The sequence below is a fragment of the Eretmochelys imbricata genome, chromosome 1 (assembly GCF_965152235.1).
Source record: "Eretmochelys imbricata isolate rEreImb1 chromosome 1, rEreImb1.hap1, whole genome shotgun sequence".
Taxonomy (NCBI): domain Eukaryota; kingdom Metazoa; phylum Chordata; order Testudines; family Cheloniidae; genus Eretmochelys; species Eretmochelys imbricata.
This window is the reverse complement of record NC_135572.1, coordinates 85897132-85921486: the sequence shown is the minus strand read 5'-3', so window position 1 is coordinate 85921486 and position 24355 is coordinate 85897132.

The window sequence follows — 24355 nt, the reverse complement described above, 5'->3', positions numbered from 1 at the left end:
GGATCCGAAAGAGGCTCCCCATGGCCCCCACTTCAGGTTAAATCCTGGGAGCTGGAGAATGCTGGCCAATCAGCACTTCCCCCTTCTCCCCCTCCCCCCACCCGTGCCAGCCTGGCCAATGGGGGCCAGAAACTCCTGTGGGGGAGGAGTTACCTGGTGATCCTCACTGAGTGTTCCTCCCTTGCTTCTGGAACTTTCTCCCCTCCCCACCAATTTCCTCTGGTGGCATATAAGTAAAAAATTAAACATAACAGAATGCTAACAGCTTCCGCTGAATTGTTCTGATCCAGCAGGACTTTAGGTTTGCCATTTTCTTACAAACTGTCTTGGCTCTCTTATGTCTTATCTAATTTAAACATGATTACCCACTGTCCATTTACCATCCCCTACAGACCACAATCAGTGCTAATATTCTGTGCAAACAATCAGTGAAATCTTAATCCCTAAACATCCACAGAATGTGTAAGTGATATTATTTTGCATTCTATAGTATCGTCCCACTAATTATGTCCAAGTGCTTTATACATACATCCCATAATGCCCAGTCCTGTATTTGAAATGCAAGATTATCCTTTAGTGAATGAAATTCAAAAGCCAACAGTAATACTAAAAATTCATCTTTTGTAAAACTGCCTAGTGGTGAAGTAGAGGGTTGGTGGGTTATGCAGTGAGAAAAATTAACAGCATATTTATTAACCTTGTTATTGAAGTGGGTATGTGTTACATTTACTGTGTGTGGCCAACAACTCTGACTGAATACAGCACCACTTCTTAGCTCAGATGGATGAAATGGAAGTTCTCCTCCTCTCCCCTCACCCCCTGATTAAGGAATGCAATTGAGGACAAACTGTGTCACATCCTGAATTTATAGTGATTATATGAAATGTTTATATCTAGAAATGTGAAAGTAATTAGTTATATGACTAATAATTAAAATACAATAAAACTTAGAGGTAAAAATTATACATTAAAACTAATCAGTTACCTAGCATGATGTGTCAGATTGCCAATAAAAAAACACCACAAAACTGATTGTAAGTGGTGCTTATTGAATAACTGTAATTTATGTTACTTCAGTCCAAACACTTGTTTTGCATATTACCTCATGGAGAAATCAGTCATGCTCATGGATGTCTGATGAACTATGATAAAGTGCACAAAGGAAACAGAAACAATTGATTCATCACTCAGTCATGAGCAAAACTTTGTGCCATCTGCAGAAAACAGCCCTGCTAACTTTCTAGTATAATTAACAGACTGTAGAGATAGACCTGCTGCTGGAGACACCTCTGTGACCCAAAGCATTCCTATAGTGTATGGTTTTTAATTTACTTGCCTTCTTATTGCAACTGTTTTTTTTTTACTGAATAGCACTCCTTTTATTCCTATCTCCATTTGGTTTAGCACAGTATTCTCAGTGGGTTTGGAGGGGGATAATGGGACAATACAAAATAACACGTTTGGCAACAATTTTGGACACTGCAACTTGTGTCCTCCATACCATAACTTTAGTTTTCAATAGTATTAATACAGTTCAAGAAGAGCTCACCCTTTTATTGCATTTAAAGTCATTTCTCCTGAAAACACAGTATGAAAAAAGTGCTTAAAGAATGGTTTAATCCCCAAAGAGAAGTCAAAGTATCTCCTTCTGCGTGAACACAAACCACCCTTGGTAGGAGGAGTATACATCCAGTGCTGGTTCTAGCCTGTGTCTCACGGTTTTTTTTATTTCCACACAACCAATAGCTATTATTATCCTTTTTAATCAATTCTTGAACTGATCAGCAGTAACTGATATATTGCTTCTAAGCACTAAAATAAAAAATAAAATTATATATTAATTTTAGCACTTAAGTTTTCAATGACTAAAGGTGTTTAAAAATGAATACATTTCAGTGGTGGATGGTTCTAGTGTGCAGATAATTGTATTCTAATCTACCAATAGAATCCCATCCCATGCTCTGTGCCCTTATTCCATACATTAAAATCACAAAACATGAGTACGCCTACCAGTCTCAACTGTAGCTTAATGTCACATGTAGCCAGTTCTGAAATGAAATGTGGCAGCTGTTTAAGAGCACACAGAAAAAAAATATACAAGAGTTTATAATGAGGAGTTAAGAAGGATACTATATCAATGTTGAAAACATAGGGGTCAGATAGGAGCAAGCCTATGAGGCAGGAAGAAAATAATTACACAAATTGGAAAGTGGCTGGTACATGTAGGCAAACACATTGGCTCTTGTGATATGTGCCATTTGAGATATAGGGGTTAGTTTTCCAAATGGCAAAATGCAGGCATCTTTAGGTGTACAATGTGAAAATAACACTGGTGTAATGTGAGACCACCATTCTTTTGAAGGAAAACATTGCTCCCTATTTAACAGGTCCAGTTAAGTGCCTCTTCTTGGTCACTAACCAGATTGCTGTGAGATGCTCCAGTCACTGAATCCCCAAATATTTTAAGCCTTCTGAGTCTGAACAGAGCCCCAGGCACTTCCCTGATCTTGGGGGTTCTTAGACAGACCCACAGTCTAGCACCCCTTCCTAAGAGCTGTGACCTCATGGTTCCATGCCCAGACCCTGAAACCAGTTCTGAGACATCAGACTCCACCCCCTCCAATAGCTTAATCACACCCCAGCCATGTGGGTGTTCTGAGCCCCCATATTACCTCTTCAAGGGGCACATGAATAGTATAACACAACACACACTCTGCACAGGCTTCTAAAACTAAAACCACTACTGTTCATGAGAAATACATAGATCTATACAAAATAGTAGACCCTACACATTGTCCATGCCTCAGTTTTCTTTCTGTTCCAGAGCATTGTTTAGATGGTGGCCAGAGTCCCCCTAGGCCTTCCAGGGACTGTCTACTGCAGTGCTTGCCTTCTGCTCTCAAACACAGAACCTTGTCTAGCTAGTTTGCCTTCTCTGACCTTGATTGGTCCTTACCATTCCTTTCTCTCCTACCCAAAACTTCCTGTTCTTACAACAGTGAGTATCTCTGGTTTATATGTCCCACTGCCAATACCTGGTTCCTTTGTTGTGAGGCTGGTAACTTTCTATTCTGCAAACAATCAGCCTATTATAGACAAGCTAGAGGAAGTGGATTCTTTCAGCTCAAGCCAACCTCCTGCTCATATCCATTGATCAGTTAAAGGTAAGTACTCTTTATTGTCTGGTATGTAAGTGCCAGAGTTCCTGTCAGCCCCTGGTGGATCCATAGACCTGTATTATGATCAGTGGAACTGGAGTTGGGATGTTCCCAGTAGGGACTATTATTCATGGGACACCAGGGAAACAGGGAACGCTGGGGAGTTGGGCTCTTCTCAGCCACATGGGCAGCAGTGCACAGGCTTTAGTTAGTTCCAGTTGTTCAACATAACCTGCATTCAGTATCACTTTGTGAATGAAACAAGACCTAGAGACATTCCATGATACATCAGTTTTCATAGTAACAGCTTCATAATATGAACCCGAATTCATAAGTTGTAAAGACAGATTAAGTCAGGGGTTCCCAAACATGGTTCGGGACTTGTTCAGGGTAAGCCCCTGGTGGGCTGCGAGACAGTTTGTTTACCTGAGCATCCGCAGGTAAGGCCACCTGCAGCTCCCAGTGGCTATGGTTTGCCGTTCCCAGCCAATGGGAGCTGCGGGAAGTGGCACAGGCCGGGCCACCGCTTCCAGAAGCTCTCATTGGCCGGGAACGGTGAACCGCAGCCACTGGGAGCTGCGAGCGGCCGTACCTGCAGATGCTCAGGTAAACAAAGAATCTCACAGCCTGCGAGGGGCTTACCCTGAACAAGCTGCGAACCAAGTTTGGGAACCCTGGATTAGGTGAATCATCATGCCCCAGGATCAAGCTTTCTGCTACCCCTACATGACCTTGACATAATATATTGTTAAGAAAGTTTAAAAGGGGTTGTGTGCATTAATACATCAAAGTTTGATGAACTAAGTTGCAGAACAGACACCAATAGCCTGGGATAGGTTTGGCGTATTGAGAGTTGTCAAGGTTCCTTCCCCATTCTGAACTCTAGGGTACAGATGAGGGGACCTGCATGAAAACCCCCCTAAGCTTATTTTTACCAGCTTCCCAAGGTACAAACTATTTTTCCTTTTGTCCCTGGACTTTATTGCTGCCATCACCAAGCGTCTAACAAAATATAACCGGGAAAGAGCCCACTTGGAAACGTTTTTCCCCAAAAAATCTCCCCAAGCCCTACACCCCCTTTCCTGCGGAAGGCTTGATAAAAATACTCACCAATTTGCATAGGTGAACACAGACCCAAACCCTTGGACCTTAAGAACAACGAAAAAGCAATCAGATTCTTAAAAGAAGAATTTTAATTAAAAAAAAAGTAAAAGAATCACCTCTGTAAAATCAGGATGGTAAATACCTTACAGGGTAATTAGATTCAAAACACAGAGAATCCCTCTAGGCAAAACCTTAAATTACAAAAAGACACAAAAACAGTAATATACATTCCATTCAGCACAACTTATTTTATCAGCCATTTAAACAAAACAGAATCTAACTCATATCTAACTAGATTGCTTACTGACTTTTTACAGGAATTCTGACCTGCATTCCTGCTCTGGTCCCGGCAAAAGCAACACACAGACAGAGAGAACCCTTTGTTTCCCCCCCTCCAGCTTTGAAAGTATCTTGTCTCCTCATTGGTCATTTTGGTCCGGTGCCAGCGTGGTTATCTTTAGCTTCTTAACCCTTTGCAGGTGAAAGGGTTTTTCCTCAGACCAGGAGGGATTTAAAGGTGTTTACCCTTCCCTTTATTTTTATGACAACAGTATTGGCAACCATGTGGGGATAGTTTTAGCCTATTTAGCAAACAGAAGATTTTTTTTTCTCCTTAATTTCACTCCAGTTTGAAGATACCAGTCAAGCAAAATATTCTGGCAGCCAGTTCTCTAGCTTCATAATTAGCTATCTAAGCAAAGAACTTCTTAGGATCTCCATGGTTACAATCTCTTTTCTTCCCCTATGCTAAATAATTGGCAGACACCATAAGCCTGGTTCTTCTGTTGCTTACTCCAGTTATTACACTGGTATAATTTCACTGACTTCAGTGGAGTTTTTCCAATATACCCAATTAATAATACTGCATTATTTTAAACAGTTCTATGACAAGCTTCAAAAGGCAGATCTCAGTCAGCAGGAACAAAATATTTCTTAGAGCTTTAGGAAGAGTAATAATAGTCACATCAGCTATCTAAGGCCATTTAACAGCTAGGGGTCTATGAGTGGCCTGAAAGAAAAAAAATGGGTAAGACCCTGCAAGTACTGAATCACCCCTATAGCTTTCCTTTTCCCCTCCTTCTCCCATGAAAGCTATACTAATGCTTATTACCGTGTATTAAAGCATAATCATCATCACTTTGGGTGTCTTTGAAAAGTGTGTGACTGGATAATGGAGTCAGGTAAAAGGTCTTTTTTTTTTCTCCCAATGTCATTTTAAAAGGATTTTTGGAAAAAAAAAATATTGTTTCACTTGCACTCAGGAGCCTGCAAGAAGCTTCTGCTCACAGTGGTCCTATCTCTAGAAGCTGCAATTTAAACTGACCCATACAAACTGTTTTTCTTATATATTTTGTAATATCATTTGCTTTATTTCAAATGATATAGAGAATTTAAAATAAGGTCTTTAATTTATAGTCAGTGATGCAGTGTCTGAGGGGAAATAATTCTGCTTCTATCTGCATCTTCAGCAAAAAAAATGAGATTGAGAATAAGTACTTGGAATCTTCAGAGAGCTTGTATAGTCAGGAAGTTATGGAATCGAGTGACACCCTCCCCCCCCAAAAAAAATATTCACAAACCGACAGTGTTCAAAGTTATTAAAAGCAGTACAATATCCATGACAAATGCAAAGGAAATCTCACATATGAAACTGAAATAAAACTCAAAGTTTGCTCAACTTTTTCTTAAAAAAAAAACTTTGAACAAAAAACCTTACAAGCCTACCATATAAAATAAGCATGTGGAATTGCAAAATAGAGATAAGTCTCAGAAGAATATCTACTAAGACTTTTTAAATGAAAGATTTGTTAAAAGACTATTTTAATCTTTGAGAATGGCTCCAAATGTTCCCCTAAGAATAGGAAATATCTGTAAGCAACCCAGAAAATAGACTCCATACAAAACATGTTCTTGGCATATTATATTGCACAACACAGAAATAAGTGCAGAAATTATAAAGGATAAAGGATAAGGATAAAGGATAAAGACATTAGGAGAAATACCTGTTATTCTGACAGGCAAAAATTAGTCTTTTCAAAGATCTAAAGTGTGTGAGTGGGTTCAAAATTAGGCAAAATGAGTTAATTCATCCATACTAAGCATCTCTTTTCTACCAAAACCAGGCTAATAAAAATGAACAGAAAACTAACACAGGAGAGTTGAACAAAAGACTATTTGTACACCACCTTATGAAGTACCCTAAAGCCAAAAGTTAAACTGATTAAAGGCATGAAATCCAACCTGAAATGGAGAAGTGTATTTCCAGGCATCTACATGCCTTGCCTTACATGCCTGTGTGCATTCTCTGTCCATGCCACTTTTATCCCTTCAAGAATGGCATTTTAATCAAGCTGGAGGAATCTGGAACATAGTTTTACAAAGAAGAAAATATCTTTTAATCCATTTTGAAAATGAAGCATTACAGGCATAGATATCTTTCTCCTCAGAATAAAACAAACTGTCCTTAGTCTTCTAAAAGCCACAGCCACATACAGATACAAGTGATCACATATGACTCTAATACATGTGAAAGAAATGTTATGGCTTGAGCTAGAAATCAGGCAAATAAAGACATTGATTGATAAGAAAAACACAAACCACTTTGGGCAGATAATCTAAAGATAAATTAAAATGTACTATTCTTCTCTGTAAAAATGGAGTCGATATTTGTAGCTACCCAAATGCCAAATGAGTTTCCTTACTGAAATCCCAGCTACTCCAAAAAAAAGATTCTTAATGAGGTTGAACTAACCGGTTCAAGAAATGTCAAAATACAATAATTGACCCAAAAACATTTAAGTTGCACTGTTGTACAAGTGTGTTGAGGATCAGTTGCAGAGAACATTTCTCCATGAGCCTGTAACATAAGAGTACTAAGTTAACCCACTGAAAGACCTCTCATTGTTTCTCCGGGTTAAGATATAACATACATTTGTAATTTGAATAAGTGATCGTATTTGACATTAATAAATAAGATTTAATAATAATAAACTCAATGATTTCTATCTGCAATGCACTGTACAACCATTAGCCAACGAGAGCAAGATTTTCCTCTCGTATAAATTAGCTTTGCCAGCTGAAGATGTGGCCTTTAAACATCAGGATACCCCTATGATTAATTATGCTCTTTTTACAGCTAGGTAACTCTGGGTCGGGGGTGAAGTGAGTTGCTCAAGCCCAAAGACAGGAGCCATTTTCTGAGTTGAGATTAGAACACTGTAATTCCTCCACTGTCAGTCATGTGCTCAGACCAAGTATGTATGCTAGGAAATGAGGATGAGGACATTTGCTATTCCACTAGCTGTGGTTCTTGTACAGCTTAGCAACTTCTGACCCAAAGATAAAGATACCTTCAATCTGTAAAAAAGCGTTCATGTGGTTTATTTAGTTAAATTATGCCACATACACGTGTGTGTGGGGGGGGGGGGGGAGAATTGAAAAAGGTAAAGGACCTGTTATGTTTCTCTCAAAATCCAAGCTAGCACAGTACCATGAAATCATCATAGAACACTGGAGGCCAGAAAGCGAAAGGGAAAGTTTCACTAGCCTTGTCAGAAGAGTCACACCATGGGTGACTCTTGACCAATATATCTTGTTTTGGCAAAGGACAAGTTATGTAAAGATATGAGTGTGTCAGTCCTTACATTGCTGTATACATACAACAGGTGCACTTAGAAAGTTCTCTCCAGTTTTAGAGATTTTACCAGTTCCACATAAAATCTTTGCACTTTAAATGAGTCATATGGTCAGAACTAGTAGTTCAGAACCTGAATTAACTATTTAAGTAAAACCACTAGAGATTACCATTCTGCTTCCCTGGTTATAATATATGAATCTGAAATTGTGCTACCCTACCAAGTTGTGAACAGAGACATATATTAATATTGTGCTATCCTCATATTAATACTCACTGGGTACAATTCTTATTTATACAAAGGCCCCTATACACCTCTCTGGCAGTTTAAAGGATCTTTAAGTGGTTCCCTCTCTTTACACTAAGGGTCTTTTATTTTGCCCATGTAAACTAGAATCAGGCTCACTTTCTCCTATACTACCATTGGACACATGGTATCACAAAAGAAACAAATGGTAAGATTCTTACTGGAATAAAGCAATTATGCAATTATCAGAGATGAACTGATGACCACAGTGAATTGATGACCACAGTGGTGCAACATGTCACATAATGCTATTAACTCAGTGGCACTTGAACTTTTTGTGTTTGGCAGATGACATCATGAATATATTATTATAGTCTCAAAAATCACTAACAAAATCAGCAAAACCCTTAAGTCCTCACATGAATAAATTTTAATAAAGTAATTTATTTATTACAAGAGTGACCTCTTTCTTTTCTTTCCCAAAAGAGTATTAAATATGGATTTATGCTTTTAACTTTTTTTCCTTCATTCTCCCATGCTGTTTTATTAATCATATTTTCTGTTTTTTTCTCTATATACCTCTTTCCTTTTCTTTTTTGCCCCTATTTTGCTTCTTTGCCATTCATTTCTTTCTTAAACTATTATTTTATAAAATGCTGCCATTGAGCTGTCATCCTTTCCTTTTTCGTCCTTGATTGTTACACTATGACTTTAAAAAAGCATATTTATGAAGCATATTTATATTCTTTTCTAAATGGTGTTTCTGTTGGTGTTCATGTTCATTTTCACTCATGTTTAGCAACCTATACCTTTATTGTTAAATACTGGACAAGCATCTAATAATAAATACGTAAGTCCTTTACCAAAATGACTGGTGTTATGTTCATTAAGTCCCCAATCCTGTAAACGTTTATGCATGTGAGTACCTTTGAACACTTGAATAGTCTCACTAAATTCAGTGAGACCACGCATGTGAGCAAAAAGTTATTTGTGCATCAGTGTGTGCAGGATTGGGCCCTAAGAGTAAAATAGAATAAAATAAATGCATTAAGGGTGTGTTGTCATTGAAGTCAGTACAACAGAAATTAACAAGATACCTGTAAACTATGAGTGGCCAGTTACTCCCTATGTAAGTTATTAATGAACGGTGGCTGGATGAAGTTCACCCCACTGTTTTCATTTGGATTTGTCTGCCTTATTTAATGAGACTTGTGCAGAAACAAAGAAAAGTCTGTCTCTCTCTTGGATTACCTGGCTGTAAGAACACAGCCTCAAAGTAATTCCTATAGTTCTGATTGTCTTTTGATGCATGCACAATGAGTGAAATTCATCTCTACACAGTGGGTTTGCAGAAGGCCCTGTGTGCTCTTTAAGCCTCCCCACCACCACATCCAAATTTACACTCTTAATTTAAGGCTCAAGTGATACAGAGTCTTAAGTGGGACTTTTGCACAGGGGATAATTGCCATTCAGTCTGTACAGTTAAGGTGCAGAGGAGTTGGAAAAAAGCAGGGAACAAGTAATGACAGGTAATACATTTTAGTATTCAGCTCTCCTCTATTCTTTTTGTAATTCACTAATCAGATCTGTGCTCACCCTTAATTACAATTATTGCCTTATATGGACATCCAACATTACATATCATCCCACCACTGTTATTTAAAGAGAATAGAATAAAGTCAAGTGTCAACTGCCCATCCTTTTTAGCTTATCTCTAGTTACAGAGTTGCTGAAGTACTGAACCTGGAATAAGATTCTGATTTTCCCCAGGGCAATGTTTATCTTAATTTAGTGTCAACTGCTAAATAAATACATGTGCACCCTAAATTTCTGACATTGCTTTGAAATGGAATATTATTCAAAATATGATTACTGAACATTTATCTGTAGTAAAGAAAAGCTTAGCCCTCTTTTTCATGGTCTCTGTTTCATTAAAGTACAGCTACTATTGCACGTCTGTCACCAATCACCATGATAGGATACTCCTAGGTATGCCTTGGACTACAGCTTGAATTGCTTTCTTTATATAGATAAATAACTTCCATTGTTTTAAGCTTTTGACATTGTGGTAAAGAGTTTTAATACTGAGAGGCAAAACTGTCATCTCCTATGTTCTAAACACTGCGGAGAGGGGAGGGGAGAAAGGGCAGAGGTGGAATTGTACTAAAACCTTAAATGGACCCTACCATCTAGAGGGCTGCCAAATGATTTGACTTCAAATTATCTTCTAGTAGGGAATATTCTCAATAAATGAAATGCAGGTTGAGCAATTAGAAAGCAAGGGCAATTTACCAGACCCTGAGGTGTTTTGGGGAGATTTCTTTACAATTAAATAATGCAGCATATATGGTTTCCAGACTAGTTTATTCCACACAGTTTCCTCACTTCCCAGCTGATTATGCTTCCAAATTTCCATTACTATAGAAGAAATGGAGAGTTGAGCTCCCAGCCTGAATAGCTATTCTGAGCACTAGGTAAATGTATGGGATGAAGAAATCTGCCCCCAGAGGACCTCGAATGGCTATGCAGCTGCTCTGCTGAGGTAATGACTGCCCCGTGGCCAGAATATTCCCTCTCTCATTGTGGGGAAGAATGGGAGGATCTTCAGGGCAGCAAATCTTCCATCCCCACACTCATCCACTTTCTAATGAGCAGGGAGACCCAGAGGACCACTCAACTGGTGTGGATTGGGGTCAGTTCCACTACAAAGGGGAGCCTGCATACTTGTGGAGGAAGACGCAGGATTTCCACCACTGAACATGAAAAGAAGGGCCTCATAGCTGGGTTGTGTTGTGCATTTTTGTGTCTATGGTAGTTATTGTGACTTGCGCAGATTATACCTTTTCGAAATGTAAACTGATCAAGAACTACTTGACATCAGCAAAAAATCAAAAAAACTCTCAGGATTTGTAAAATCAGGCAAGTGTGAACTGTGGAAAAAGCCTTAAGTACAAGAGTCTGATGGAAATTTGTGCATATGCGCACACACACACATTCTTCAGAAAGGTTCCTCTGAAGCTTTGAGCTGCCTAAGGGCTAGTAGGTACGAATGTCAATAATAGGATGTGAGACAGCAGTTAAGTTTAAAAATAAAAGTACATAACCAGATTTTCAAAGGAAAAAAAAAACAGGATACTTATCTTGCAGCAAGATAAGGCCATAGTTTTGATGGGGATCAGGGTAGTGTTCATAGGATTTTGGAGGTGGGAGGAGCAGGAAGAGAGAGAGCCATCATAAGAGGGAGGAATTTTCATGCATTTGACTTCTCTCTCTTTTTTCTAGTTTTCTTCTCTTTCTCTTCACCCCTTTCCTTGCTTAAATCTGCTGCCACCTCCTTCATCCTCCCCCCTTCCTATTTCCCCCACACATCTCTCTGCTAAATGTATTCATTCTATAGTCTTCTCTTGTTCCTTTCTTATATCCCCTCCTTTTGATTCTCCTTCACTACCACTATCCTGCCACCAGCCAGTACTCAACACCAGTGCACAGAAATCAACTACAGTATTGCAAACACCAAGAGTTGCAAATATCATGATCCAGACCCCGCAAAAGCATGATTTAAAAAAAAACATTTTAGCTAATTTGTGGGTGTTTTTAACTTGCCCTGCTCACTCCCTGTGAGTGTATAAATGACAATTAGCATTGCTGGTTTATAGTGAGAAATGCAATTCTGGGCACTTCATACCTTCATCAATTAATTTTGTGTCCCCCAGACTTCACATCTTCCCCAGCCCTAAATCAACTCCAGTCCATCCTGCCACACCACAGTTCTGCATTCCCCTTCTTGCTTATTCCCCAGTCCACCATCTGCCCCTTGCTCTAGCCCCGTGCTCCTCCTGCAGATGTGGAGGTTCTTTGTTCATCCCCTTCCTGATTGGAGGAGGCAACTCCAGGGGGTTCACTTTCCAGTTCTGGTATCAGAAGAATACATAGGAAGAGGGAGGAGCAGATCCACTGCTCCCAGGAGGGAAGGGGAGGGAGGGAGCAAAGCTGTTCTGGTGTGCTGTGCTCTTTCAGCTACTGCATCTCACTCTTGTAAAAATGCCATTGGCTCCTCCCTTCCCCCTTTCCCCTCTCCAAAAACTTCTCTCTGCTCCTGAGGGGAGGAGGGAAAGAGCTCTGCCTGCCTCTGGAAAAGCTGTGAATGGCTGCTCTTCCCCAGGGACAATGAAGTGGGGAAGAGAGTCAATCAGAATGGATTTTCCCCATCAGTCTAAAAAGTGAAGACTGGAGTTTCTCACTTCATCACTAGACTGTTTCCAGCACAGGTTAAAATCACATTACTTGTGATAAATTCACCAGAGTGGACAACACTGTGAGCAGAAGGATGGCCTATGGCCACCTATATGGGTCCATGGCTGCCTACAAATGGTGGCAATGCAGCTGAGTCACCTGTAGGCTTGGCAGTTGTAGCAGTGCCCAGTGTGTCAGACTCCACATCTGACTAAGTGAGGGAGGGCTGGTTCAAAGGGGTTGTTCACAGGAAGGCCTCCCAGAGGGCAGAATGGCAACACGGTGTGACGCACCATGGGATAGTCCCTGTGGTGCTTACTGGAGGTCAGATTGGGAGGGATCAGTGTGCTCACTGGGGCAAGGGAGGGGGCTTCTCAAGAATCCCACCTTGAATACACAAAGTCCAAAATATTTCTTTTTCAAATGGTAGGCGTAGCAGTGTGCTAGTACTAAATTTTCACATCTTTAGTATATTCCACAACCATCTTTATTTCTATGCAGAGTGGACTTTTATTCTGATTTATCAAATATGATTTTTTTTGTTTACAAGAAGGGTTTTGTATAAATTGTAAGAAGAGATTTCTGTTAAATGCCTGCCATCTGCTAACAAGTTGGCTTTTAATTTAGGATGAAACTCTAACTTTAGGTTACATATTCCCTTTTAGCTATCTCGAGTTTAGATTAAAGTTTATATGGTTTAGCTCTAAGCACTGAATGTTCTTCCTTAAGAGGGCTATGCTGAAAATGGCAGTAGAGGGATTTGTATATTTTAAAGCTTTAATTTATTTTATTGTTTAGCTATGGAAGGAGCAAAATGCAATTATTATATACTGCATGCTGCACTGATTTCAGCTATATATCCAAAACTGAACTCTCTCTTGAATAAATTCAGCTTTCCTCCACTTATCAACATTATTTGTCTCTAAAACAGAGAACTTTCTTAATTCAAACTCAGCAGTACTCTGAAAATATTGATCTGCAATCAACTGCTGACAAAGTTATTTTTTTAAGCTGAATATTTACTGAACTGCAAGCACAGCATTACCAAAAGCATATATGAGAATGCTTTCTACACACACACACACAAAATCATTGCAAACAATTCATCTAAATGACATTCTCTGTTTACCCTACCTTTGATTTAAATAGTAAGCAGCATATTGAGTATATTGGTTACTTGTTTTATAGAGAATATAAAGCCATGCGGAACTTTCCTCCACTAAACTCATTTTAATTTCCCTATAGGTATGTGTATCAGAATGTGTTCTGCTTTTGCCCCTTCTCGCCACAGAAACTGACTCAGACTCCATTGGTAGTGTGTTCAATATGCCATTTATTTGAGTTCCCTCCACCAACAGCTTCACAGTCTTGTGCAACAGTACCATTCACAATGCCCCAGGTACTTTTCGGCCCTCTCCTCAGGACTTGAGAGGAGCAGAGTTCTCTCTTCCCTGAGGCATCTGTAAGACTGGGCTCAGCTAGCCGTGGTCCTCTCTCCCTTGATTCTTCCTTCCTGTGCTTCTTTATCTGTCTTGAAGTGATGGGCTACTTGGCTTGTTAACTCATCCAGGCCACCAGCCTAATTAATAATTATCTTTAATTACCCCAATCAGCTTTCTCCAGTGAAATTAATGGGTGTCAGAGTGATCAGAGTGCAAGCTCACCTGTTAACTCGCTGCACTCTGTCACAGTATGGTAAACAAATAAATGAATCTGAAATTTCTCTGAAGAATTATTCACACTGCCTGGGAGGAATCCTTCAACGAAAAACACTTTACTGGAGAATCCTAATTTGCAGAACAACTTCTTAAAGCCTTCTGATAATTGGGATTTGAGGGACCAGCCAAGTCCTTTGTCATCAAAAAGTTCTGCTCCAGTTCATTTTAAATATTACATTATCATGGGCCACATTCTGTGACAGTGTATGTAGGCAAAACTCCAGCTGAAGTTAATAGATGCTGTGCCTGCTGATATTAGAGTTGAATTAAAATTTGATGTTGAGTAGAGCTGGACAAATCCCTCATGGAAAACTCCTATTGAGTTCAATAGGGATTAAACCAATAGGGTTCTAATTTAATAGAGAAAACAATATCATCTCTTTGACTGAATACACATATAAAAGGGTATTTCTGCTTGAATAGAGACATCAGTATTCGTACAGAGAATGCCTGGCCTTGCAAAGTTTCAGTCATCCAAGGAAGGAGCAAAGCCAATATCATGCAACTTAGTTGCCAATCACACACAATGAATAGCCAAAGACATTTAAATGGGTAGATTTTCAGATACACTAATGGCAATTAAGTATCTAACTCCCATGAGAGTTAAGCATCCTCTGTTAGGATTTCTGGCAGGACCCATTAGTGTTGCCTTTGAAAATCTCCTCTGAAGACAACAGTTTGCAAACAACCCATTTCTTGCCATAAAATCTTTGAAAAATTATGGATAATATCTCAGTTCATTTTTCCTCCATGCACCCCTTGGGGCATAAGTCATCTCAAATGGCTTGTCTTCACTGCCAAGTTGACTCAGGTTATAACTCAAGTGTTGCACCTAACTCATGTCCAGTCTAAACACAAAACTCCTTTATTCAAGTACAATGGTGACTAGCATGGGTGGCAGGGGGGAGAGGGTAGAAGCTAAAAGTCAAGTAAGCATAACTTGTCAGCTAGTAACAAGGCCACTCAAACAATGTGGACACCGGGTAAAGCCTTTTCAGTCCTGCTCATCCTCCAGTGCCTTCCAACAATTCCGTTGGCCCAGCTCACCTCAGCAGTATGAACCAAGAGATGTACCCCAAAAGTCTTAGGACCATGCATGACCAAGAACAATGCCAATGTGGACATAGCAACACTAATGTTATTTTGCCACATGAGTAAGCTAACTCAGGAGTAGATCATTACAACTAACTCTGCAGTGAAGACACACTCAAAGGGAAGAGCACAATCGTGGCCCCACCATTCTATACACTGACAAGCATTTCTGGCAGGACAAGAAGAGGGACAATGCTAGTCACCCTAAAGAGGCACATTGAGGGAGCTCAAGCTAAAATTATGCCTCTCTGCACCGCCATCACCCAACTGAAGCTGTGATTTACAGATGTGACTCAGCCCATATTGTTTATTCAGTGACTTGAATATTTATCTTATCTCCTTCAGTATAATTAAGTGTTGCTGATAGATAGTTAACAAAGAGGTTTTTGTGGATAGTGCCAATTCAAAATGGTCTCAAGTTATCTTAATATAGTTTAAACTTTAGCTAAGATTATTAATTTACAGTAGTTCAAGATTTCATCAGGGCGGCATGAAACTGAAAAGTACTGAAGTCCATTCTACCAGACATGGGCAGTAGGCTGACCTAATTTTGAACTGAATCTAATTTTAAAAGTGGCAAAGGACTAACTACTATAATGTGGGAAACTGACTGTAAAACAATGAATAATAAAATATCCTGTTATGAAACATTTATACTCGTATGCTAAGAAATTAATAAATCTTGAACATAATGAATACATCCTTGGTCTACAAGTCACCATACATTGGTCTTTAAATGGCCTTGATTAGTCATTTTACTGCTCTTTATTATATTAAAATGTCAAGATCAATACCACCAATCACAGTAAGTGGAAATAAAGTGATTTAATCAGATGAACATATAATGTATTTTTTCTGACCTTGAAGATTTTTTTTTTAAACTGCATGTTTTTACCCTACAGCAACTCAAAGACTGACACAAACTATTGGATTCAGTACAAAGAAGACTGATGATGTGATCTTACAGGAGAACTAGTAATCAAATTCTGACCTATTTTCTCCTGCCATAATCTTAAACTTCCAGACCATAAGCAGCAGTCATTATCCACCAGAACTGTTTCAATTTCCTTTCTGATACACATTCTGAACCCTTGTGCCCATTGTTGACAATGAGGGTCAACACCAGCCTCATTTTTTTGGAAAGACATGTTAAATCATGAAAAGTAATTTTTTTTTGCTCTGCCAAAATGTTTTCAGATAGAGGCCTTCACATCTCTTAAAAATGTATCACCATAAAAGATTGACAGACTTGCTCATGAGCTGGTTAATGATGACAGAGCAGTGATGAGACCTGTATTCAACAGTTGATAAAATCTTTATCCTTTTGTTTAAGAACGATTTATTGATATAACCCCCTCCTCATTTTGTGATTTACAACAGTGGTTTATTGTCTTTGGAAGACCCCCAGTAGGAGATAAATTTCTTCTAAGGCTTACTGTTTCTTCTAATGGTCCTTTCCAGCTAGCCATCTACACTGAGTGGATTCTGCCTAGTGGGCGTTCCCCATGTGTAAACACATTTGTAATAGATACATAGACAATATTCCTAACTTCAGATACAAAATTCATAATCATATTCAGTAAATCATAACCTTTTCAGTGATATCTCACATGGCCTATCTTGCATAAAATGCATTATGATTATGCCATAATCTTATCGTAACTTCTCTATGAAGAATATGGAGTACAGTGTCACACTTGGTTCTCTATGTACTTCAACAGCATGGGTCTTGTAAGACTATTGCTGCCAAGTGTTCACCTGACACCTAGCTGTCAGATGGAATCCTCTTGAGATTCATAGCATGGAGGGAGAGGTAGTCTGCAGTAACTTGTGCAACTTGGTTTTGAGGTTTTTGGGAAAGAGGATAGGATCAGCCTGCACTATTAGAACCCCACAGGGAGCTATAGCTCCTCTCCATGGACTCCCCCTCCTCCCAGTCAGGATGCATAGGTGAAAGTGCCAATCTGCAAACAGAGGAACAAGTGCACATTTAATTTTCATGAATTAAAAAATCTGTTTTCTTAAAATAAATAATGAAAACATGATTTTTATAAGTTTTTCATAACTAAAAACTGATTTTTGTTAGTTTTAAACTGAAAAATGTCAGACTTTCATAGCCAAAAAGGAAAAAAGAAAAACAAATATTGAAAAAAATGTCCAATATTTTTTTAAATGAAAACAAAATATTTTTGTCATAATTTGTTTTGGAAACCAACACCTCACGAGCTCTAATCAGAACCTTTGAACAGAGGATCTTAGAGGTGCCAGACATGGATCTGGCCACAAAGTTCATGTGAAAGAAAATTTAAAAATTAAATTTGAACTTTGTACCCAATCAATGTTTATGGTAGCTTAACTTTTCTAGGAATGGTACCTTAGGAGGAAATAATATATGCATCCCATAAAGGACAAGACTGAAAAATTTCTAAACTTCCCTACTCAGGTTTACAGCAGAACCTCAGAATTACAGACATTCCTTGGGAATGGACGTTGTTTGTAACTCTGAAATGTTCATAACACTGAACAAGACATTATGGGATGTTCCTCAGGGAAGACTGTTCAGAGTGGGGGCTCACAGCTGTGCCTGCGAACTTCAGCATCTTTCCCTCCTGCCTGTAAGTAGCTGCCTCGTGAGTGGGGACAGACAGCTGGTTCTAGGGTGATGAGAGAGGCACCATGGTGTCAGTGCATGCACGGTGAAGGCTGTGGCCTTTTAAAATTGAGTGTTCCTCTCGAGCGCAGTGTGCAGGAAGGAACTTGGGTTCCAGCTCCAGTAGCAAACACTCCAGACCTGGTTGCAGCAGGAGCTCAGGAAGTTTCTTTCCCAGAGGGGGAAGAAGGGAGAACTGCAGCTGAGGCTTACAGGAAAGCCACAGACCCCAGTACTGCTCCTGCTCTGCCTGCTTGGCGGCTCACAATTGTGCCTGTGAAACTCAGCATCTTCACCTCCTAACTGTAAGTGGTTGCACCCCATGTGGCGAGTTGGGGGTGGGGACAGGCAGCCCAGATGTGCCTACCTTTAAGATGCAATACAGGCACAGTACAGTATTTCCTGTTGTTATTGTTGTGGTTGTTGTTTTTGTCTGCACTGCTGCCTGATTGATTACTTCCAATTCCACAGGGTGTCCAGTTGACCGGAAGAATTGCTAACTTTCTAATCACACCAAACTGAATACCCTTGCCCCACCCCTTCCCACCCCTTCTGCAAGACCCCATCCCCACTCACTCCATCTCCCCTCCCTCTGCTGCTTGCTCTCCCCCACCCACCCCAGGGATGAAGGGTTTGGGGTGTAGGAGGGGGCTCCAGGCTGAGGCTGAGGGGTTTGAAGCACAAGAGGGGTCTGAGCTGGGACAGGATGTTGGGGCACAGGAGTGGGTGTGGGGTGCAGACTACAGGAGGGAGCTTGTATGCGGGAGGGGGCTCAGGGCTGGGACAGGGGTTGGGGTGCAGGAGGAGGTTTCCGGCCAATGGAAGCTGCAGAGTGTACCCAATGACTTTAGTTTATCATCCATGTATTGTGTGATGTTATGATTAATCAATATATTATATTCACTGTATGTTAATTGTAGTTAATTTGTAAGATTATAAAAGTATAACATTGATCAGTATTTAGAGAAACCAAGTATAAGACTTGAGTAAGAAAAGCTGAAACACATGACCTGTAGATTGAGCCTGAAAGACTTTAGCTTAGCTATTTTAGGCCTTGGAGACAAGAAATGATGACTTAAGCCAATGACCGAGAAATAACCAAATGCCTTAAAATTATGGGAAAAGGGGTACCAAGTGGTTAAATTGTGCAAAATTACCCAGAAGATTAATATTAGATCAAAAAAATAGTCTAAAGGCACATCTGTCTCAGACATGTGCCTTAACCATGGAATACATGTTGTGCATCAATATTAATCAGAACAAATGGAATTTAAGCAGCCTGTAGAAAATTGGGGTCCCTTAAATTTCCAGGGGACACAGACCAGTGAGAGAAAAGAGAGTTGACACTTTTATGGACATGCACAGAACGTAGGTATAGACAGAATCACATTATAAAAAGGGGATGCCTAGAATGGGAAAATTGAACTCCCTATGGGTGACTCCAGCAGGAACCATCCCTCTACTGATGATAAAGCCATGAGAGACCCATCAGATCCTAATATTGTTGTTAAGGGTGTGAGTATAACTATATTTGTAACTTGTGCATAGGTCTCTATAGAATTTCTATATTTTTGGGTAATCATAACTTTAATTGTAACTTTAATAAAACTTGTAAAACAGTCTTTGTACTTGTGAATATCTGTGTGGTCACTAGCTTTGGACTTTATGTGTTCCTAGAGACTCTAACTCTGAAGCAAGTAGCAGTGGTAACTTTCACTCTGTTATACTTGAAACTGTAGCCTCCAGAGCCGAACCCAAATCACATTACTAAATTCAATTTAAATAAAATAAAAGGCTACAAGTGCCAGTGCTCAATGTGGGGCAGGGGCAATACATGGAAGCCCTGTGGCTGCCCCTCTGCTAGGAGCTGAGGGACATGTTGCCACTTTCAGGGAGCAGCTGCGCAGAGCCAGGTAGGGAGCCTGCTATCCCCATGCCAACCAGACTTTTAACAGCCTGTTCAGCAGTGCTGACCGGAGCCTCCAGGATCCCTTTTCGACCAGGCATTCTGGTAAAAAAAAGGACACCTGGCAATCCTATTGACTGGTCAGTACACCATTGTGTACGCTCTGGAAAAGCTACTCCCATATGTTTGGGGACTGTGTTTCTACCTGCAAACTGACCATGCTGTGTTAAAGTGGCTTCATACCATCAAGCAAAATAACAAAAAACTTCTTTGGTGGAGTTTAGCTCTCCAAGATTTTTATTTTCAAATAGAGCACATTTCAGGACCTTCTAACAAAGTGGCTGATGCACTCTCCCGTGAAAGTTTCCCACAATCAGCTGGTTAAAATAATCCTTGAAATGTAGGAAATATTGTTAGTTTTTATATAATCAGTAGTATATCTAGAGGTGCATGTGTCTTATTAACTCTGTTTTCTCCTACAGCTCCAGGAAGAAATCCCAGCCAGTGTGGAACAGGCTGTCCAGCACCATCTGTGATTTGGGGAGCATGTCATAAACATACAGCTAAGGGTAGCATAAAATCCCTCCTTTACCTGTAAGGGGTTAAGAAGCTCAAATAACCTGGTTGGCACCTGACCAAAGGACCAATAAGGAAAGAAGGTACTTTCAAATCTGAGGGCGGGAGGAAGTTTTGTTTGCGTTCTTTTTGTTGGTTCCCTCTCGGGACAAAGAGAGAGACCAAGCAGGTAACCCAGCTCCTAAAAAATCCTGAAATAATACTTCTAAAATGACAAAAATAGTAAGTAATAGCAAGAAAATGTGTTAGATTATCTTTTGTTTTAGCTTGTGAATTTTCCCTATGCTAAGAGGGAGGTTTATTCCTGTTTTCGTAACTTTGAAGTTGAGCCTAGAGGGGAATCCTCTGTGTTTTAAATCTTTTTATTACCCTGTAAAATTACCTTCCATCCTGATTTTACAGAGGTGTTTCTTTCATTTTTTTTCTTTATAATAAAGTTCTTCTTTTAAGAACCTAATTAATTTTAGTGTCCTAAACATAAAGGGTCTGGTATGTACTTTTATTAAAAGCAATTGGTTGGTATATTATTCTCAAGCCTCCCCAGGAAAGGGAGTGAAGGGGTTTGGGGCGATATTTTGGGGAAATAGGAACTGCAAGTGGTCCTTTTCCTGTGTCTTTGTCTAAATCACGTGGTGGTGGCAGCAATACCATCCAAGAATTATAACATTCAAAAACCAGTCAGAGAACACTTCAACCTCCCTGGACACTCAATTACAGACCTAAAAGTCTCAATTCTTCAACAAAAAAAAAATTCAAAAACTGACTCCAGTGAGAAACTGCAGAACTGGAATTAATTTGCAAACTGGACACCATTAAATTAGGCTTGAATAAAGACTGAGAGTTAATGAGTCATTACACAAATTAAAAACTGTTTCCCCATGCTAATTTTCCCCCTTCTGTTACTCACACCTTCTTGTCAACTGTTTGAAATGGGCCATCCTGATTATCACTATAAAAGTTTGTTTTCTCTTGCTGAGAATAGCCCACCTTAATTGATTAGTCTCATTAGAGTTGGTATGGCAACCCCCATTTTTTTCATGTTCTCTTTATATATATCTTCCTACTGTATTTTCCACTGCATGCATTTGATGAAGTGGGTTTTAGCCCATGAAAGCTTATGCCCAAATAAATTTGTTAGTCTCTAAGGTGCCACAAGCACTCCTCATTCTTTTTGCTGATATAGACTAACATGGCTACCACTCTGAAACCTGTATTTTCTATCTTTCCTTAAACTGTAGTTTCTTTAGTCCCTCCTCCTATTTAAAAGAGTTATGCACATCCAGTCAGGGAACAAAAGCTGTACCATGTGATTTATGTCACCAGTCGCAACTAATCAATACAGATCAGATTTCACATATCAAGACTGAGATACTTGCAGTGACCTTTTTTGTAATCTATCTGTAGTCATCAATTTAAATAAAGTCAAGTAAATTGGAAAAATTTACACATTCAAAGACATCATGATCTACTTGTGGATGATACGGTCCCAATCCAGCAAAACACTTATGGCACATGCTTAACTTTCAATCTGAGTAGTATCATTGACCTCAATGTGCTTAAATTAAGCACACAGAAATGCTTTACTAAATTTGGAACAGCCAAACAGACAAAGTATGTTAAATTATTTGCTATGAATTTGCTACTTATTAGTTGCCTCTGTGAGTCTACCCTTTATGTGGCATTATACAGAAAGACACCTCTCCTGACCATGACTGCTTTTTGGCTGTGAGCCCCAAAGCAAAGTCACATAATGCAATGCCTGTCAGAGAACAAGAGTCAAGAATGGTTACCACTCTAGAGATAATGTATTACCATTGTATAGTAAACAGGCAACTGTCATATTCTATCTCCAAGATTGAGGTTGCATTCTTTTCAGATGCAGAAGTACGTTTAGTAATAAAATATAACACAACCATGAACATCCTGGCAGTAATCAGACTGTGGCCAACTCCACTTTTGTACATTTTGTGTTAGTAAAGCCCTATTTAAGAAAAGGGAGACACAAAATGGTCAACTCACTGACAGAACACAAACTGTACCTAGCAGCATTAATCCTTAGGAAAAGCTAAGTGTCTGAGCATATCTACACATGGGAGCTCTCTACTAGATATTAACAGCTTGGCTGTACAACAGAAAGTCAGCAAACAGAGTCCTTTTGCTGTCAGTTTTATGCCTTAGGAGAAAATAGCTAGACTCATACTGCTATGCTAATCTTAGCTCAGGCTGATTTCCTTTTTTTGTGTTCCTGTCAATATATTACTTATTCTGTAATATGATTTTCCTGTTTTGAGTGATTCTGTGCTATCCCAAGGACAAGATTTGCCTCCATCCCCTATACAAATGAATGAGGCAGGTCCTCTTTAACCAATTCGGGAGGGAGAAATACCAAATCTGCTTTACAATTTTACATTAAAAATTATAAAAAATACAATAACAATCATAAAACACTAAAATAATAAAATCAAGCAGCTGTGAAGTTGTTTGGCTGTTTTAATTTATGCCATATTGCTGAAAGGATGCATTGACAGAGCATTTTGAACTGCACTAACAATGAATCACTTCTAAAAATCACTTAACCTATTCACATTTTCTCTTGGCTAGAGTTCATAGCTACTTTCTCTAATATTTGAACTAGATCAGAATAAATGTTCTCTCAGAAAAAAAAATCTTTACAATTTGCTGTGACAAATATTGTTTCTCCAAAACTCACTTCACCCTGAGCTCCACAATCAAGTCAGAAACTAAGAAACCCAGAAGCAGAATCAGGTCAATTTGAAACACGGATTTAAAAGGACTGAAAGGCTGTGTCCCTAGTGATAAATTCACTATAGATCTGTCGACAACTAAACCCTGCCATTAGAGGGGTTGAAAGTGTTTAAACATACTTTAAGTTAGATAATGATGTTTTTTCAAATACTGAAAGGAAACAAAAGGAGGTCATTAAAAATGAAGATGGTATTGCATGGCTGTGGAACAACTGACTGTGGTATGATCAACAACATAAAAGGAAAACAAAACAAATGACAGAAAAGCCAAATTAGAACTGAAACATCAACCAACTTCAATTAGCTCCAAAGAATGGCAGCAGAGTTAAAAGCATTTAGTGAATAATAAGATGACAAACAATATACACAAACTTGAAGCCTAACATGGTTATCCAGATGAAATTTATCATTACCCAGATAAGAAGATACTGCAATATTGTCACAGGACAGACTAATTAGAAGAAGAGGCAAATAGCCTCACAATAGCCAGCGGCCCATCAGGGTAATCTGATTGCGAGCTGTGAGATATTTTGCTGACATTGACTGTCTGCAGGGACAACCCCCCGCATCTTCCAGTGGCCGCAGTTCGTCATTCCAGGCCAATGGGAGCTGCGGAAAGCTGCAGGCCTCAGGGACGTGCTGGACGCCACTCCATGCAGCTCCCATTGGCTGGGAATGGCAAACAACGGCGACTGTGAGCTGCAGGGGGCTGTGCCTGCGGAAGGTCAACATCAGCAAAATGTCTCGCAGCCCTCAATCAGATTACCTTGCTGCAGGTTGCCCACTACTGGTTGTATCTTTTCACAAAATGCAGCCTAATTCATGCAATAGTGTTTTGGCTCAGACATGGAAATATTACAAAAATAGGAATGCATTTTTATTAGAAGTGGGCCTGAAGTATAAAGTTTGAGATTTAGGTAAGGGGGTTCAGAGTCTATATTTTGATAGTGGCCCACTTCTATTTTTGCTTTCATTTGTGGGAAGTACTAGAAAATTTTACTTGGTTTTATAGGTAGATTTTGGTTTGGGAGTCTTGTTCCAAACTTGAAATTCAAGCCATAGTTACAGAAAGGATTTGTTAAGATTGTGAACCTTTCAAGCAACCCTGGACAGTTTCAGGTTAATTGTAGGCCAGCATGGTTTTACATAACGATTATTTACAATAAACAAGTTCATCTTCTTTCACTATGAAACCAATTCACACCTGACACAGTGCACTGATTTTCACTTTGTGAATGTGGGTCAAACCATACACAAGTCTATTCATTTGTA